This window comes from Canis aureus, chromosome 11, assembly GCF_053574225.1.
Source record: "Canis aureus isolate CA01 chromosome 11, VMU_Caureus_v.1.0, whole genome shotgun sequence".
NCBI classification, from domain to species: domain Eukaryota; kingdom Metazoa; phylum Chordata; class Mammalia; order Carnivora; family Canidae; genus Canis; species Canis aureus.
Genome location: NC_135621.1, coordinates 34,247,321 through 34,265,102, shown reverse-complemented (window position 1 = coordinate 34,265,102; position 17,782 = coordinate 34,247,321). Strand labels below are relative to the sequence as shown.

At 47.4% G+C, this 17,782-nt stretch overlaps 1 protein-coding gene and 1 long non-coding RNA gene across 6 annotated transcripts in view; both read left to right on the top strand.

The window, feature by feature from the left end:
* Window positions 1-6,304, top strand: part of LOC144323841 (uncharacterized) — a 42,264-nt gene extending 35,960 nt beyond the window's left edge. The window contains exon 3 of the long non-coding RNA XR_013389186.1: window positions 5,731-6,304. This is a non-coding gene — a long non-coding RNA (uncharacterized LOC144323841). The remainder of the gene's footprint in view (window positions 1-5,730) is intronic.
* The window catches only part of ABTB3 (ankyrin repeat and BTB domain containing 3), a 310,072-nt gene that overhangs the window by 39,166 nt on the left and 253,124 nt on the right, over window positions 1-17,782 (top strand). The gene's annotated exons all lie outside the window — the stretch shown is intronic.

The window sequence follows — 17,782 nt, the reverse complement described above, 5'->3', positions numbered from 1 at the left end:
GCTGAGGTTGGTGATAATCCAATAAACAGCACCTCCTTTCTCTACACCAGTTCTAATACAGCTGATGGAGACCGGAGACGCCAGGCAGGTGGAGATGAAAATACTCCTTTTATTACTAATAAAGCCTCTAGTCTGGAGAACACAGCTTGGACATGCAGTAACAATGTCCTTCCCGATGCTAGACCCTGCAACTAATCAGGTGTAAGTGCCTACTTGTGAGCCTTTCTAGAACGCTGCAGCTCTCTTCCGGGAAAGCTGTGATGATGTGGGAGTTCTGCAGGATGCTTGCTTCCTTTGGGCGGCTGGCTTCCAGGGAGAAGGTGAGCGGCAGGCTGAGCTTTGCCTGTCCAGCTCTCCAGGCAAACTCACCAGCCAGATGAATCATTCCACCTCCCTAGGGAAGGAATGAGTAAGAGGGAGAAAAAAAGCCAGGAGAGTTATACAAATGGATGTCCCCCCACAAGGCAGGGAACAACCACAGACGGCAGTAAGTGTTCTCTAATAATTATTCTTAAAATGACAGCTAATTTGTATTGCACACTCTGCTAGGCGTTTTGTGTGCATCTACTCCTTTGATCCTGCTAACAATGAAATAGATATTCTGGCCATTCCTATCTTGTAAATGAGGTTTTGGAGGATTAAGCGGTATGTCCCAAATTTTGGTTTGGGCTTGTCTGGGCTGGTGTGGGAAGAGCTGGGATTCTCACCCAGGCAGCCTGACTCCAGAGACCACTCCGGCAACCATTAGGAATCTGTCTCTTGTCATCGGCATCATCTGACTTTTGAAAGGATGACAAGCCCTCAACTTGGGGGAAGCGTCAGCCAAGAGCCCGACTGGCAGGCTTGTCAGGGTCCCCAGATTGAAAGGGCACACCCCTCATGACACGCGGCAGACCTTCTGACCAGCCCTGTTCCCATGAAACTCATTAATTGCTTTGGAAAGAACCACTTAACCAAGTGTCCTAAATTACGACCAGCAGCGATTATGACGAATGCACAAAACAGAGGGGACCTTGACAAGTGTCCTTGCCCCAGAGAGGACTGGGAGAGACACACTCAAGTTCCCAGTGCGAGTTTCTGATGATTCCATTTTATCTGGGGGATCTCCCAGCCACTCATTAAGGATTTGCTTTGATTTAGGAAGAATATAATGAATCTGTTAAAGAAATATATGTGTTTTTTAATTAGGAAAAAACATGTATTTGGGGGTGGGTGAGAACACTAATTATACTTCTAATTGTGCCTGGGGCCCTTTAGAACAAACTCTAAGGATTTGGGTAAAGAAAGAAACAGGGTTTTTCTTTAAGTGATTTTCCCTAGTTCCAGGCACTTCTCCAAAGAACAGTCACCTCTGCTGTAACCCATTTTCAGTTTTAACTGCCTTCTTACAAGCAGAAGCTAGGCTGGTTTTCTTTTTTTCTTCTTTTTTAAAGCAAGCAATCTTGGTGTTTCTTTAATTACATGTTCTTATAATTCTTTTATTCTTTAAACATTGGCTAAGATATATCAAGACACTTATAGACCTTGATGTTTATGCATTAATATATTTGATTAAAAGTATTAGTGGGGAAATAACAGGGTATTGAGAAAGAGCATGGATTCTGGAGTCTCAGTTCCTGGGGTTCACAGTTGGCTCTACCTTTTCATAGCCATGTGATCTTTGTCAAGTTACCTAGCCTCTCTGTGCTGGTTTGTCTGTAAAATGGGGATAGTAGCACCCCCATCATAGAACTGATAGGAAGATTCGTTGACTCTTAGAATAGGCTAGCTTATGCTACTTATTGCTGCAGTAACAGACAAATCCTAAATCTCAGCAGTTGATTGCAACCGAAGTTTCTTTCTTACTCATGCAAAGTCCTCTGAAGACCTGGATGACTCCCAGTGCAGCTGCCCTCTGTGTGTTGTCTGTACATCCAGACTGCTTCCGTTTTACAGCCCCTCCATATCAGCATGCTTCCGTGCTTGCTCCTGCGAAGAAGACAGATTATGGGGAATTATGTACTGGCTCTCAAACGCTTCAACAGACAGTGACACAAATCACTCTGCTTGCATTTCATTGGCCAGAGCAAACTGCATGGCCGTGCATAAATTCAAGGTGGCAGAAATGGCCCAGAAGGCCAGGAATATGGGTGAGCTGTTCTGTGTGTACCACCACATGTATACTTGCTCACGAGGACAGTGCACGGCACGTAGCAAGCATGAAGCAAGTGTAAGCTATTGTTGAGGGCTCCCGCTGCCAAAATATAATTTTAATTGTTATTAAGGCTGTTTCTCATTTCTTGGTAGATTTGGTCTAAAGAATAACTTCCATGTGCTCAAACAGGTCCAAATAGACTCCCTCAGGAAGCAGTGGGTAGAGAGTACACTGTCACAGTGGTTGCTCTGGTGCTCTGGCACTTAGTAGATGGCACACATTTAGGAGGTAGCATGAGCAGCATTTGAGAACATGGGCTCAGAGTTAGATGCATCCCAGACCAACACCTACTGAATGAGTGAGACCTTGACCGGGTGATTTAACCTTTCCTAAACTCAGTGTAATCACAGTTCAAGTGGTCTGAATAATGCTGTTGGCACAGGGTTGCTGTGTTAAGTTAGTAAGGTGATAGATATAGTGTTTGCAGAGCCTGATAGAACAAGTGTGCCTGCCGCTTGTGCGGTGATGGCGATGACGATGGTGAGTAACAAATTTTCCTGAACCCGCAGCTTGCTCATTTGCAAAGTGGGAGTAGTAATATTTACTTCTTAGAGCTTTTTGGATCACATACGCGGAAACTTAATACACAGAATCAAGATGACAAAGTTTTTTTTTTCTTCCTTTTCTCTCCACGTGCTTCATAATTATGTCAGGTTTTGATCCTAGTCTAACTGTAGGGGAGCCATCTGGGGGGTTTCACTCCTTCCTTGACTCCCAAGGTTATTGAGGTACATGAGCAGAGGTAAACATAGTAGCTACTCAGTAAATGTTGGTTTCCATCACCCTTCCCCTGTCCCACCATGTCCAACTCCTTGATAAAGTGCTATTCCCATGATGGGATGGAATTCTAGACATCGGGGAGGGAGATGTTTCATGATCTTAGGTGGGCCCAGGCTAGGCACTGCACAAATCACAACAGCTGACTGCCCATTCTACCTGCTGTGGTGAACTGAGGGAAAGGTTGTATTTCATCTAGGAAAGAATAGCATTCACAGAACTCAACCACTTCCAAAGGAGGGCTGGCAGTCAACAACCACCTCAAACTGGGATCGGCCAACAGTTGGGGTAGGTGCCTATGGGAGCCAATGAACCAATGTAGGGATACTGCATCATGAGAACACACCACAATCCCTGAAAGCATTGCTGCCACCAGCACCTTTTAGGCCATACTCTCTCTTCTAAAAGGTGTTTGAGAATGTGCCACCTTCTCTTTGAAGCCTTTTCTTCACCTACCCAGGCAGTTGGCCAGTCCTTGCTCTGAGCCCTATTGGAACCTCTATCAATATCTTTTGGTGAGCCTATGGGGGCAGAACTGGATCACATTCATCTTGGCACTCTGGACACCAGCACACAGTAGGTGTTGCAATCAACTCAAAGAGCACACAGGTGATTATTGGATGAATAACTGAGGGAGGAAATCTGGGACCTTGAAAATAACTATTTTCCAGAGAAAATTTCTTGCAGGAGTCTCCTGGGAAGGGAAGAGTGAATATTTTTCTCTTCTGATGTCTTTAAAGAAATAAAGAAAGGCAAAGGATGGGGTGCCTGGGTGGCTCAGTGGCTGAGCATCTGCCTTCGGCCCAGGGCATGATCCTGGAGTCCCGGGATCGAGTCCCACATTGGGCTCCCTGCAGGGAGCCTGCTTTTCCCTCTGCCTCTCTCTGTGTGTCTCTCATTAAAAAAAAAAAAAAAAAAAAAAAAATATATATATATATATATATATATATATATATATAATCTTTAAAAAATAATAAAAGGAAGTAAAAAAGGAAAACCCTACCACCAGGAAGCACTGCAGGGTACCTCGTGAGGCTGTAGTAAAGGTTCAGGCTTGGGGAGAAATGCTTTTGGTGATTGATTAGTCATGTCTGCTGGGGAGAGGGTGTGGAGGAGGGTAGCGCTTTTGCCTGACACTGCCATCTCTCTTCAACCGTTAACTAGCAACCAAATTAGTGAAAATGCAGCTTCAGCAGTGAAGTATGGCCTTTTCTCCAACCTTTAATTGGGATATTTAGCAAATGTGTTTTACTATTAAAATTAAAATGGGGTGGAAAATAGACTTCATTTTATAATCCATATTGAGTATATATTGGTACCCTGTAACAGAAAGTATTTTTTTAATGAACGAGAAGGAAAGCAACCCCCTATATCTGAATGACTGATTATTCTTTCTAGCTAGAAAGGGATTTGGTGGTAGTCCTGGGGACAGGGAGGAGGGACATTGCTTGCTTACCAAAAACCTCCTAGAGAGGTGGGTCAGTGTCCTGGATAATCCTTGGCTTTAAAATCAGAGCGTTTATATTTTCCTCCTAACTGTATTTTAATTGAAAATGTTCAAACCTGCAGAAAATTTGAAGCAATAGGAGAATGGATACCTATATGCCCTTTATCTTTACCTTGATTCGCCAGCTTCTAGCATTTGGCACATTTGCATGCCTGGCCTCCCTTGCTCTCTCCCTTTACACCCACACACTCTTCTGTTTTGCTGAACCATTTATAAGGAAGTCTCACCCATCATGACAGTTTACTCCTAATCTTTACTCCCAATGTTGCAGTTGCATTTCCTTAGAATGTGGACATTCCCCTATAAAATCTCAAGACCGTTATCACAATCAAGAGACCTAACATTAATAATAGTATCACATCCCCCCAAATTAATATTAATTCAATAATAAATAAATCTACTATTCAGTCCTTATGTAACTTTCCCCCAATGCCCCAAGAATGACTTCTGTAACTTTTTTTTTAAAAAGATTTTAATCCATTTATTTATTCATAGAGATGCAGAGAGAAAGAGAGAGAGAGGCAGAGACACAGGCAGAGGGAGAAGCAGGCGCCATGCAGAGAGCCCGATGCAGGACTCGATCCGGGGTCTCCAGGATCATGCCCTGGGCTGCAGGCGGCACTAAACCGCTGCGCCACCAGGGCTGCCCAGACTTCTGTAACTTTTTAAAAGTCTAGAAAGCTGGGGTGCCTGGGCGGCTTAGTTGGTTAAGCGACTGCCTTTGGCTTAGGTCCTTATCCCAGGATTCTGGAATCAAGCTCCACATTGGGCTCCCTGCTCAGTGGGGAGTCTGCTTCTCCCTCTGCCCCTCCAAAACTCCCACCCCACTCATATTCTTTCTCTCACTCACTTTCTCTTTCTCAAGTAAATAAATTAAATCTAAAAAAAAAAAAAAAAAAAGCCTGAAAAGCAATGCATTACATTTGACTACTTTATCTCTTTAGTCCTCCTGCCTTTTTTTTAAGGTAGGGAGAGGGGAGGGGCAGAGGAAGAGTGAGAGAGAGAATCTTAAGCAGGCCCCATGCTCCACACTCCACAATGTGGGATCTTAAGCAGGCCCCATGCTCCACACTCCACAATGTGGAGCTCAGCCTCACAACTCTAAGACCATGACCTGAGCTAAAATCAAGAGTCAGATGTTTCACAAACTGAGCCACCCAGGTGCCCCTTTTAATCTAGAACAGCTCCCCTGTCTTCCTGTGTTTTCGTAACTGACTGTTCTTGAAAAATAACCAGACTACTTGTCTTGCAGAATGTCCCACATGCTGGATTTGTTCGATGGCTTCCTCTTGGTTATAGTAAATGAAAGATGTTTGGCCGGAATACCCAAAGGCATTACTGTGTACTTGTTGCTGCGTCCCACTGGGAGTCCACAGCACCTGGCTGTCCTGCAGTTGGAGACATACTTAGATCTCTTGATTAAAGGAGGTGACTACAAGATCGCCCCATTGTAAAGACAATAGCTACCTTTTGTAGCTATTCAGTAATCCATAGTGATACTTGGAGAGCATGTGAGCATCCTGCTCTCCAGCCATCTTTCTCCCAGAAGCCCAGGCATCTGTTTCGAATCCTTACCTGAGCTGAATCTTATGCTGAGGATTGCAAATTGTTGCTTTTGTAATTCTATTGTTCCTTCCACATTGATTCGCTTGCATTCCAGAAAACGCTGGGTTGATTACTTACCCTCTTTGAGCTTTATCCTACTTATCTATATATAAAGAGCATAATAAGAGATTTCCTATAAAGATTAATCTTGAAAATGAATGTGAAAGAACCTTGTATCACCCATTTGATAATTGAAAAGAATTACTATTGTTTACGTTCTGGGAGGGGGTGCCTCGAATAAAATGAATGTATTTATTTAAGTTGGTGGTTTCTTCAGGAAAATGAGCAAGAAGCACATAAACAGTTCCGTTCAACAAATATTTATAAGCTGCTGCTGTGCCTGACACAGGACCAGGCGTGGAGATAAATAGCTCAGTGCCCTGGATTAATTCAGTGCCTAGTGGGAGAGAACTCAGACTCAGGTCTGCCTAACTCCAAGCCCAGCCCCTTTGCACTACACCGGGGAAAGAAAATGATGGCAGGGAGCCTGCCTGGTGAGCTGTTGGAGCTGAGCTGTGTTTGTCTCTCAGGGTGTTGTGCATAGTCATCGCTATGACATGGCTGGGCAGTGGAGCTCCAAGCCAGCCTGCTCCCCATCCCTCCACCTGCCAGAACCCGGGAAGCTCAGGCTGTGGGGAGCACTTGCCCGAGAGCCTTGCATCATCTCTTGCAGGTGTGGACCTGGGCTGGTCATTTGTTCTCAACTCAGGGCTTGTCAGGAGCCAGGACTACTCCCCACTGGGGAGCATGCTCCATTGGCTTGGAGTTGGTCACAGTTGGCGCGTTTCCATTCTTGTTTCTCCAGTCAGGAGGGATCTTCTCTCAATTACAGAGAAATGGGAGAGATTGGTGGTAGCTGCTGTGGCTGTAATTTATGCCTTTGTACCCAGGAGGTGTAGATGCTACAGGGACTGTAAAGCGAAAACCTGTCTGGGTCAATTAGCACTTGGGGAAGAGCTTATTCTTTTTATGGAAGAGTAATATTCCAGTGTGTGTGCGCGCGCGCACATGCAGGTGTACCGGTCTTCTTTATCCATTCACGTATCGATGGATACTTGGGCTGCTTCCGTATCTTGGCTGTTGTGAATAATGCTGCAATAACCAAGGGGGGTGGTTATGTATCTTTTTGAAGTAACACTTCCATTTTCTTTGGGTAAATGCCCAGTACGGGAATTCCCGGATCCTATGGTAGTTCTCTTTTTAGATTTTTGAGGTGTCTCCACGCTGTTTTCCATAGTGGCTGCACCAGTTTACATTCTTGGCACCAGCACATGAGGGTTTCTTAACTATACTTCAATATTAAAAAAAAGAGAGAGAGGGGATCCCTGGATGGTTCAGCAGTTTAGTGCCTGCCTTCGGCCCAGGGCGTGGTCCTGGAGTCCCAGGATCGAATCCCACATCAGGTTCCCTGCATGGAGCCTGCTTCTTCCTCTGCCTATGTCTCTGCCTCTCTCTCTCTCTCTCTCTCTCTGTCTCTCATGAATAAATAAATAAAATCTTTAAAAAGAGAGAGAGAGACAGAGAGAGAGAAACCAAAAACTTGGTGGGGGAAATAGAAGCACTGTGCTAATAGAAGATTGATTGGCCTGCAGGATTCAAAATGCCGACCGAAGTCAACCTAGAATAGTTATTTACACTCTTTCCACTTTCCTTTTCTTTTTGATCTTAGATAGAATAGAGAGTTGAGTTATTCATGCTTGCGGATTCATGGAAGTTTCATCATCCTCAGTGTGAGGCTCTCTCCCATTTTAGTTCTTAATTTTTTTCTCTTCCTCTGTGATCTTCCCTCCCCTAAAGGGGCACATCTCATGTGTTTGACACCCTCAAACAGGTATGTGTCTATAAAACATGTATTGTTGCTGTGTGTGTGTGTTGTTGGTTTATGGAAATGATATTGCCCCTAGGAGTTTCTTTTGTTCTGACCATTTCACCACATTCTCACCGTGATTTTAAGATCTATCCCTGTTGTTGGCTGTATATCTGGTTTATTGCTTTAACAGCTGCAGAGTTGTATCATTAAAGGTAGGCTAAGTTATTCTGCAGTGGCAACTCCAAAATCTTAGTGCCTTAAAATAATGAAGGTTTACCGTTTGGCCATATTCTGTGCCCATCAGGTCAGTAGGAGCTTTGCTTCACATCTCACTCGGGGGCTTAGGCTGATGGAGCCTCCACCATTCACCATGGCAGAAAGAGGGGAAAGTGGCCACTCCCTGGCTCGTAAAGACTCTGTTCAGAAGGCAGCAAACAGCACAATGGCCCAGAAGTGTCCTAAAAAGGTCATGTAGTCATTCTCAACGTCATAAGCGGTAGAAACTATAATCCAACCATGAATCTAGAAGGAGGAAGACTGAAAACAATTAGTGAATGGTGCTAACAACTACCACATAGTAGGTACCCTACTCTATATTGCATTTATTCATTTTTTAGTGATAGGCACCTAGTTGCTTCAAGTCCCCACTATCACATGAATATCCTCCTACTTGTCCCCTTAGGAACCTGGGCAATCTCTCTCTTTCTCTGGGCTTTATCTCCAAGTGTGGGTTTATTGGGTCAAAGGATTTATACGTACTTGGTCTCAGGAATCACCAGCAGATGAGTCTCTAGAATGGTTGCACAAAGCTCAGCCATCATCAGTAGTGCATGAGGGTTCCCATTTATCCATATCCCCCCAACCATTCTGGAGGCCTCAGCATTCTCATGTTGCCATTCTAATGTGGCAATAATATCGTAACTACACTGCAAATACCTTTTTCCTCTCTGCCATTTCTCTCTGTTAACTTTGTCCATGGTGTCTTTTGTTGAACAGGATCCCTTAATTTTGAGGTAATCAAACCTACCAACTTATTTTGCTTTGTGGTTTGTGCTTTGGGGGATCTTATTTAAGGGGCTCTTCCATACCTTAAGTTCAGAAAAAGAGTCTCACGCTTTATTCCATTAGGTTCGGAGTTGTCCTTTCACATTTACATTTGTCATCCATTTGGAGTCTCCTTTTATGTATGATGTACAGGAAGGATCCAAATTCATTTAGGGATTCCAGTTTTCTCAACATTGCTAGAGGATCATTCCTTTCTCCATTGATATGAAGTACAACCTCTATCATAAATCAGGTTCTTCTATGCATGAGTTTCTTTCTGAGATTCTTATTCTCTTCTGAGTGCACTGAGCTTTACCATTCAAAAACTGAGGCAGAAGAAGGCTCTGTTTTGCAGAATTTGTATGGTGTGTTCTGAGGAGGGGAGCCTTGATGATCACTTACCAGCCATGTGAACTTGAGCGTCTTCTTCAACTCCTCTGAGCCTCTTTTTTTTTTTTCATCTGTTAAACAAGAATAATAACATGCACCTCCTAGTCGTGTCCTAACAATTAAATGTTATGATATATGAGAATGCATACCACTTAATAAATGTTATTTCCTCTTTGATCATCATTATCCAATGATGACTTTAATGATGCTGTAAACCATTTCCCCAGGCTTCATCAAGCTATGGGTTTATGTTACTCCAACTCCCCAAATGTCTTGCCCCCACCCCCACCTGTTAATCCATGACTCGCACTCAGTTGTTTCTGGGAGTCTCCATGGTGGCCCATGTGGCCTCATGAAAGCTTCCCATTGGGCTTCCCACCAGCACACCTGTGGGCATGGCAGGCTTTCCATGGAGCACCTGCTTTGTCCAGCTGTACAAGGCTTGGAGACAAGGGCCCAGCCCATGGTAGATGCTTAGCTAAGTATGTTGAATGAGTCATCAGAATGCTCCTGTGGCCTGGCCATTTGTGCATATGATCTTTAGGGACATGTAGTATTTCTGCTTTGCTCTCCTTCCCTTCACCTCAGCCTTTTCCCCTGAAATGAAAATAACAAAAACAAAATAAAGCCAGGTGTCTGGGCCACATACGTGAAGGAAGTACCAAAGGTTTTACAATGAGGCTCTGGGGTGGGCAGTCTGCTAGGGCTGCTCAACCTCAGTTGCTGGAAGTGGTTTTGTTTAAAGTTCACACAAAGCTGGCTTTGTGAAGGTACCTTTTTGGCTGCCTTTCAAAAAAAAGGCTTGAAAAAATGTATAATTTAAGCTTTTGATCCTTTGGTCATGTATCTGTTCTGTCACCTTCTTTCCTGAGTCTTGGAGGGCCGTCACCCTGGGTGAGAAGATACAGCAGTTCCTCTTGACAGCACAGTGGCAGGGAAGGGCCACCACCTCCTCCCAAGATGGTGGCCCTCAGAGGGCGTGAATCCACCTGACCCACCTCCTCTTCTCCTCCCTAATGATTGTGCTTTGAAGCAGTGCTGGCACAGCAAATCCAGAACACTCTTTTTTTTTCTCCTCCACTTTGTGATATTAATAAAGCAGTTCCATCTCTCTCTGGATTCTGAGACCTGTATGCTTGCCTTTGGTTTCACTGCAGCTTGACTAGCAAGTGGGAAGATCATTCTGGAAGATCATTGGTGTGTCTTAATGCGACTAAATCCCGTCTCTGGGTTGCTTTGGCCATGCCCACAGGGTTCTTCAAACAGCCCACAAAACATGTTTGTGCAGGGTCCTGGTCAAAGGAGACAGGAAGCCTGCCCAAGAGCTGTGCTGAACATTCTCTTGAAGGACTGGTTGGGAGCAGAAGGACATTTTACCCTCTCTGGCCAGTCCTTGTGAAGGAAGGATTTGACTGGCAAATCTGGTTCTAGGATGAGACTTTTTCACTGCCTCCCTGTCAGCTTCCCGAGATGGCCTTGGTGGAGCTTAGGGGAGAGAAAGTGTGACAGTGGGCAGGGGAGGGGCCCTGAGCCCAGAGCACCACCCTGATTCAGCCAGCCACCCCCTGATTTCAAGTGGTGGCACCTTGGCTGAGTTTCTTTCTCTTGATTTTTAGAAGGTAAATACATACTTAACATGATGAAATTGAGTCTGTTACTCCTCCTTCATTTCTACTTTAACAGTGTAACGTAGTTATTATGTTTCTGTGTTAAACATTAAAAAGAAGGACAGAATTCATTCTTAAAGCTACACATCCACCTAATTGGTCTCTACTAACGCTTGTAGGACAGACACTTGGTACATCTGCCACGTGGTTTCTTTGTTTAGGGCAGACACAATCAATTGGGCATAGCACCTATTCTCACTGAGCTCAGACGGGACTTCAGGTTCCTTCTCAACACTGTTCTCGGCAACCACTGTTGATCAGAGTTGGCATGTGAGATGAAATCTTCACGCTTTCCTGCCTTCTATGTAATCATCCTCTTCATAGTTCTTTGTTAATTCTCCTCAGTTGGGACTTTGTACCTTATATTGTTAATTAGATATATGTTTTAATTTTTCTGCTACCCCGTAATTTGCTTGACTCATGTTTGCATCATCCCAGCTCTGCTCTCTGGTCATCTCCAACAACTACTCATTGAACCAATGAACGATTGCCTTCTCGTTGAAACTAAGAAGACAGTGTTGAAATTCTCAGACTCAGCTCTACATCTTGCTGCCCTCTCCTCGGCAGTGCTTATCCCAACGCCACTGCAGCAATACTAATGCAAGACCAAAGAAAACACATAGAATTGTGGTTTCCCAGTGACCCAGAAAAGAGTTCCTTTCTGCAGACCCAGCAGTGGGATGATTGTGAACTTCAGTGTCAGTGGTGGCCCGTGATAAGATGTTTATTGATACAATGGGAAGGGACTTCAGCATTGTGAGGTCGGGGACGGGTGGTGGTGGTGCATAAGACAAATATTTTGCAGGCGGTCGATATGGCAAATCATCATTTAGTAATGGCACGGTCGCAGTTTGGCCCCCATGACCCAATATGTACCTGGCTTAGGCGCTTAGGCATTTCCCTCTTCACGTCATCAGAGGGTGGTGTGTCTCTGTTGTCTGCACACATCTGGGTTGGCACCCGTACTAACAGCCCTAACAGTACCAAGCATCAGAGATTCGGTTATCATTATAGACTCTCTCTCCTGAAATGAATGAAAACCGACCAATAATTATAAAATAAAAGCTGACAGCACATTTAAACTCATTTCCTGCCCAAAACCAGAACAAAGTGGGGACAATTTGTCTCATGTAAATTTTGCAATACAGGAAACCGCCTCCCCTGAGCCAAAATGCAGTTCAGCTTGGTGTCTTCCTCAGCTCAGTTCCAGCAAACGTGTGGCACTGAGGGGTTGCATACAAGGGCATGACCTGTGTCCTCAGGGAGAGTACCCTCTCTAGGAGTGTCCACACAGGTAGCTAAATTGTCTGAGTAACTTTTTGACCTTGGCTCTGACCACTTGATCCGTGCTCCCTGACCTCCGGCCACATGACCTCCCGGCACACCTGAGGGTGCCCCTGTGCCCTGCCCATGGCCCATGCCCATCACATCAGAAGGTCATTGGTTCACCCTCACTTTCCTCTGGCCTCTTCTCACACATCCCATTATGTCCCCAGTGACTCCATTGCTCTCTTTTCTCCAGAGCATGTAGCACCAACAGACATCTATACATTTACTTGTTATTTGTTCATTACTCTCTGTCCATCTTTCTGGGATGTGAGCTTTGCACTCCCATCCCCAAGCCCCTTTCTTCTACAGATAAAGAACTGAAATTGAGATGGCTAGAAGACTTTGCCCAAGGTCTCACAGCCAGGAAGCAACCCCACCGGCCTTGAGATCCCGATGGTCCTTGAGAGAGGGATGATCTGCTAACAGCATCCTTCACAGCCACCAGCCCAGAGCCTTATTTTTGCTCAGTAAATATTTGTGGAAGATTTGAGTGCACAGCCCAGCAAATAGAAGTCAGAATAAATGCTGGAGTGGAGTCTGTGCAGAGGACTCAGGATGCTCCACAGAGAGATGTTCATTTCTCGCAGAGAGGAACTATCGGGGTGTCTCCTGAGCAGAGGCTTCTGGTCTCCATGAGTCCCCATGGTGGCAGGGGATGCCCAGCCCTGTATCACTTAGCCCTGGCGTCCGCCGCAAGAGTGGGCAGAGGAGGGGGCTACTGGCAGCTCTGAGCCTCCTCCTGGCTCATCACAGGGATTCTTTTTTCTCCCCCCTGGGCTCTTTTTCCAAGTCAGAGGCTTTGAGGCCGCTCGGTCCTCTGCATTTTCTACTTCCCACCTCTCCCCTCCCCTGCCTGACTTCCTGGCAGACACAGCCCAGGCTTCAGAACTGTCCTAGATGTCTAACCTACATTTCGTGCCCCCGCTGCTCACGCTGGCCAGGCCCCTCCTGGAGCTGCGGAGATTTCTCCCCTGCCCCACTGGCAGGTGGGCTCCGGCCTTGCTGCTGTCGGCCCGCCTCCTCACCTCCCAGGCTGAGACCCTCCCCACACTAAGCCCAACATCTGGCTTCCAGATCTTTGCACTTTGGCCGGCTGGAGGGACACACATTCCCTAGCTGTCATCCTCCTTGGCCTTTTTCAAAGGAGCCGCATTCTTTGTCCCCAACAGTGGCTGCTGCTGGGCCAGAGATTCTTGGCCACCCTGCCTGCCAGTGATGCTTCGGGTCCAGAAAGCGAGCCCCAGGAGAGCATCTGCTGTCCGGGACCCTGGCACAGTTAAGAAGGACTCAAGCTAGTGGCCTTGTGGCTTCTGGCCCTGAATCTTCTCACATTTTTCTGCAGGTGCCACCCAGCTGAAACATTTAGGAGCAGTTACCCTTCGTGGTATGTGATCTGACACTCCCGTGCTCCCTGGTATCCAGAAGCCTTGGAGAACAGGATTATTTTCTCTCTTGGGCTCTGAGTAAGTGCTTTGGGAAGGAGGACAGATTCCTGTGGGGAAAGGCTAAGTCTCATTGGCCTTCCCTGGAGTTTGGAACAGAGACAGGCCAGTCAGGACGCAGAGAAACTGTTTAGCAACTGACACCTCAGCTGCCATGCCCACCGAACCTCCCCGAGATGGTTCTTGATACAACCTACGGTGGGCTGAGGCTAAGAAACAGAAACCCGACAGCGGTGGCCAGAGGCAAGCAGTTCCTCCTCGATTCTGGGTGTGTGATAAAGACCACAGCTGCCTCTCCTTGAGTGCTTATGGTATGCCAGGCACAGGCCTTGTTTATGCAGGCCTGCGGGAGCCGACGGGCAACGCGCTTCTAACAGCCCCGTTTTACAGGTGAGGGGCTTAGAGGGGTAAGGACAGGTTCTCCCCTGGAGTGCAGACCAACACCTCAACCCCAGCCCTGTGTTTGCCTGCTGTTCAGTGGGTGAAGGGGTCCGTGACTGTTCCCTGGACTGTTCGACCCCGAGATGCACTGCCAGGGACCCTAGGGCTGCACGGGACTCAGGGACCTTCCATGTTCAGGGCACAGCCCTCGGCTCCTATCCTTTTAGAAAATTGCCCCAGTTCACGAGGGCACCGGTGGTGAGGCCAGGCATCCTTCCTGGGCAGCCCACACCCAGTGACCAATAGACATAGAGGTATAAAAACCCACCCCCCACTCACCAGTTTAGGACAGTTCTGAAGGGTCATCCCAGGTTCAACCTGGGACCAGCCCTGCTTCTTGCCTTTCCTTACACAGGGGGCAAGCCCAAGAGCTACTCCTTTGAATGTATATGTAGAAGATAGATCTGTATATGTATCTGATGTGAACATGATATAGAGGAAATATATATTCCTGTATATATATCTGTATCTCTGTGTATAGCTGCATCCTCACATCCATCTCCTCCTCTTGTTTTTTTTTTTTTAAGATATTATTTATTTATTCATGAGACACAAGAGAGTCAGAGACACAGGCAGAGGGAGAAGCAGGCTCCCTGTGGGGAGCCCGATATGGGACTCAGATCCCAGGACCCCGGGATCACGCCCTGAGCTGAAGGCAGATGCTCAACCCCTGAGTCACCCAGGGGCCCCTCCATGTCTTCTGCTTCTCAGGGGACCCAGCCTGCTACAGAGACACCCCCTGCACCCTTGGCAATGGCCTGGGTCTTGGAGGGCTGGCCGTGCTGGTGATGGCCGGAGGGCAGGGCCTGGCCCACAGCCTCAGTGCGGCTCTCGCTGGGTTCGGAGCTGTCATACTCCACTGCTGAGATGAATGGGTCTTTGCTGGGCCACCATAAGCCCACACCGTGGCCTTAGGCAATCACCTGTTGGGGACCGGATGGTTTGGGAACGGGAAAGGCAGACGGGATGGCCCTTTCACGATTTCACACGGAGCCCACATGGGCAGGGGAAAGACCTTGTCTTGGCAGGTGGCGGGACACACCAGGCCGAAGACATAATGTATGTTCTGCTTGTTCAGCGTTTATATCTGGTCGTGTCAAGTGCAGCCCTGTCCTGGACTTCCTTCAATACTCTCGTGGTGGTGTCCTTGAGGACCAGGCACACAGTAGGTGCTCAGGAAGTGTGGAAGAAGGTGAACAAATCAGTGGGAAGGGAAGGAAAAGGAAGCCAGGAGAAGAGAGGATGAAGGGAGGCCAAGCTCACCAGAGACTTCAGGAGCCTCAGCCGCTTGGACATTTCTCAGCCATTAGTGGAGTGCAAAGCCGATGCCAGGGGCTGGCCTTAAAGATCATTCAGCTGGGCCCCTGCCCAGGGGAGGCTGGGACTCTGCCTCAGGCTTGTCACTGGGTCACTCTCTTCAGCTTGGCTGTCTTCAGACAGGGTCTGTGAGCGTTGTATCACTTGGCGATGGGGGCCAACATGACGGCCCCCCACTCACCTGCTTGTGCCTTTGCCCCTGCCCCCTTACTTCACACAACAGCTGGCATGGCTGTGCCACCACCACCACCAGTCTCTGTGGCGTAATGCAGCATTTCCCTGTGCTGGAAGCAAGTTATATGCCCCGTTTTATTTAATCCTCGTAACAGCTCTGTAAGGTGGGTACTGCTGCTATCCTTATCTGAGAGATGAGGACCTGAGGCACTGGGAGGAGAATTTGCCCAGGGTCTCATAGAAGTAAGCCATGGAGCCAGGCCTATCTGGGTAGGCAGCCCATTGTCCTGCTACTTCTCCACCTGGGGATGCCCACCTTCCTGTCACTTTGGCTTCTACCTTGGCACCTTGACATGCCCCAGAAGCAGATCCTCATTCCCCCCTGAGTTTCCTGGTCCTGCCTCTGCACACTGGCCCTTCTTCCCTCTGCTTCCTCTTTCTCATCCTCGTCCCGACTGGTGATGCCCAAATCTACACTTGTATCTGTTCCTTCTGCCTTTGGGAATGAGAATGGATCTTCTCTCCTTGTGAAAATGCCCCATGACGGGGCTCTGGCTGCACACCCTGCCCTGTGGACAGGCATCCTGTTCCCCAGGAGGCTGTAAAATGGGAGTCACCAGGAGGCTGCCTCCGCTGATGTGAGGCTCACCCCTCTTTATGGCACAGAGTAACAAAAGGTGCTCAGAAGCATCTAAGAAGTAGATTTCTGCTCTTCAGTGGCAGGCAGCATGGGGGTGGTGGTCCAGCACCAGTGCTGTCAAAGTTGACATTCTGGATTTACCACCTACCTGCTGAGTGACCTTGGGCAAGTTACTGAACCTCTCAGAGCCTCCATTTCCCTTTCTGTACAATGGGGATAGCACCAGCGGCTTCCCCATCCGTTGTTAGGTGTTGGGGAGTAGATGAGACATTGCCTTTAAAGCAGTGGCTGCTCTAGCTGGTGCAGAGTAAGGGCTTTGTGACTGTCTGTGTTTCAGCATTGTTCTCAGTATTGGCAAACAAGCCATAAATTGAATTCCACACTCCTGTCTCCCTCCCTCCCTCTCTCGCTCCCTTTCTTCCTTCCTCACTGTCAGCCACCACCTGCTACCAGGTCTCCTTGAAGAGTTTGTAGAGCCTTCCAGAAGAGTGAAGATCACGGGTCAGGCTGCCAGGAAACCTTGGCTGAAGGCTCCACCACTAGCCTGTGATTCAGGGACAAGTGGATTTCTCTGAGCCCCAGATTCCTTAACCCAGCAGCAGGCTCAGTCACATCCACATGAACACCTGACAGTGCTGTGTCTGGCTGCGGTCCAGAGGGGAAGTGCCCTCCTGCTTTCTCTGTGTCTGTGGCCACAGAGTCCTCAGGCTCTTTGCTGCCAGCTGTCGCACGGTGCTGAGATTCGTGCATGACCCTTAAAGGACCTGCTCCAACTTCCGGCGTGCAGAAGCACAGAATGGGGTCTCAGCACCCACAGATGTGTTCCAAACTGAGCACTAGTAAACGGACCTGGGATTTATGAATGGGTGTCACTGGCCTGCTATTTTGCGTTTTATCACCAAAGATTACAGAAGATTGGGAGCTCTTATTCCAGTGAATGCTTTATGGTTTTCATTACTCTCTTGAATCTCTGCATAATTGGCTCGGGTTGGAGATGGAGTGCCTTTGTTTCCTTGTTGGCATTTTTTTTTCCATTCTGTGTAAACCAGTAAAAATCAATAAAAGGCCAGCCAAGGAAAGCCCTGCCCACATCAGATCTCAGCTGCCTGTCATACCACCACTGCCTGGGCCCCCTTCTTATGCAGGGAGCAGCCGTGTGGGTTGGGCTCACTGAACTATGGCCTGCTCTGTGCCAGGGTAGACCCACGGACACCCTTGGGGATTCAGACCACACCCTCTATTTATAGATGGGGAAACTGAGACCAAGAATTAGGAAATGACCCGTCTGAGGCTGACTTACCTAGCACCCCCTGAACACTACCTCCTGAGACATTTGACAGATTATTTTGGGGCACCTGCTGTGTGTAATTAACTGGGATCACAGAGTAGCCTTGTATCCTTATTTGCATTTTTCCTCTTTAACACTAAGCTGAGCTGATGTTCTG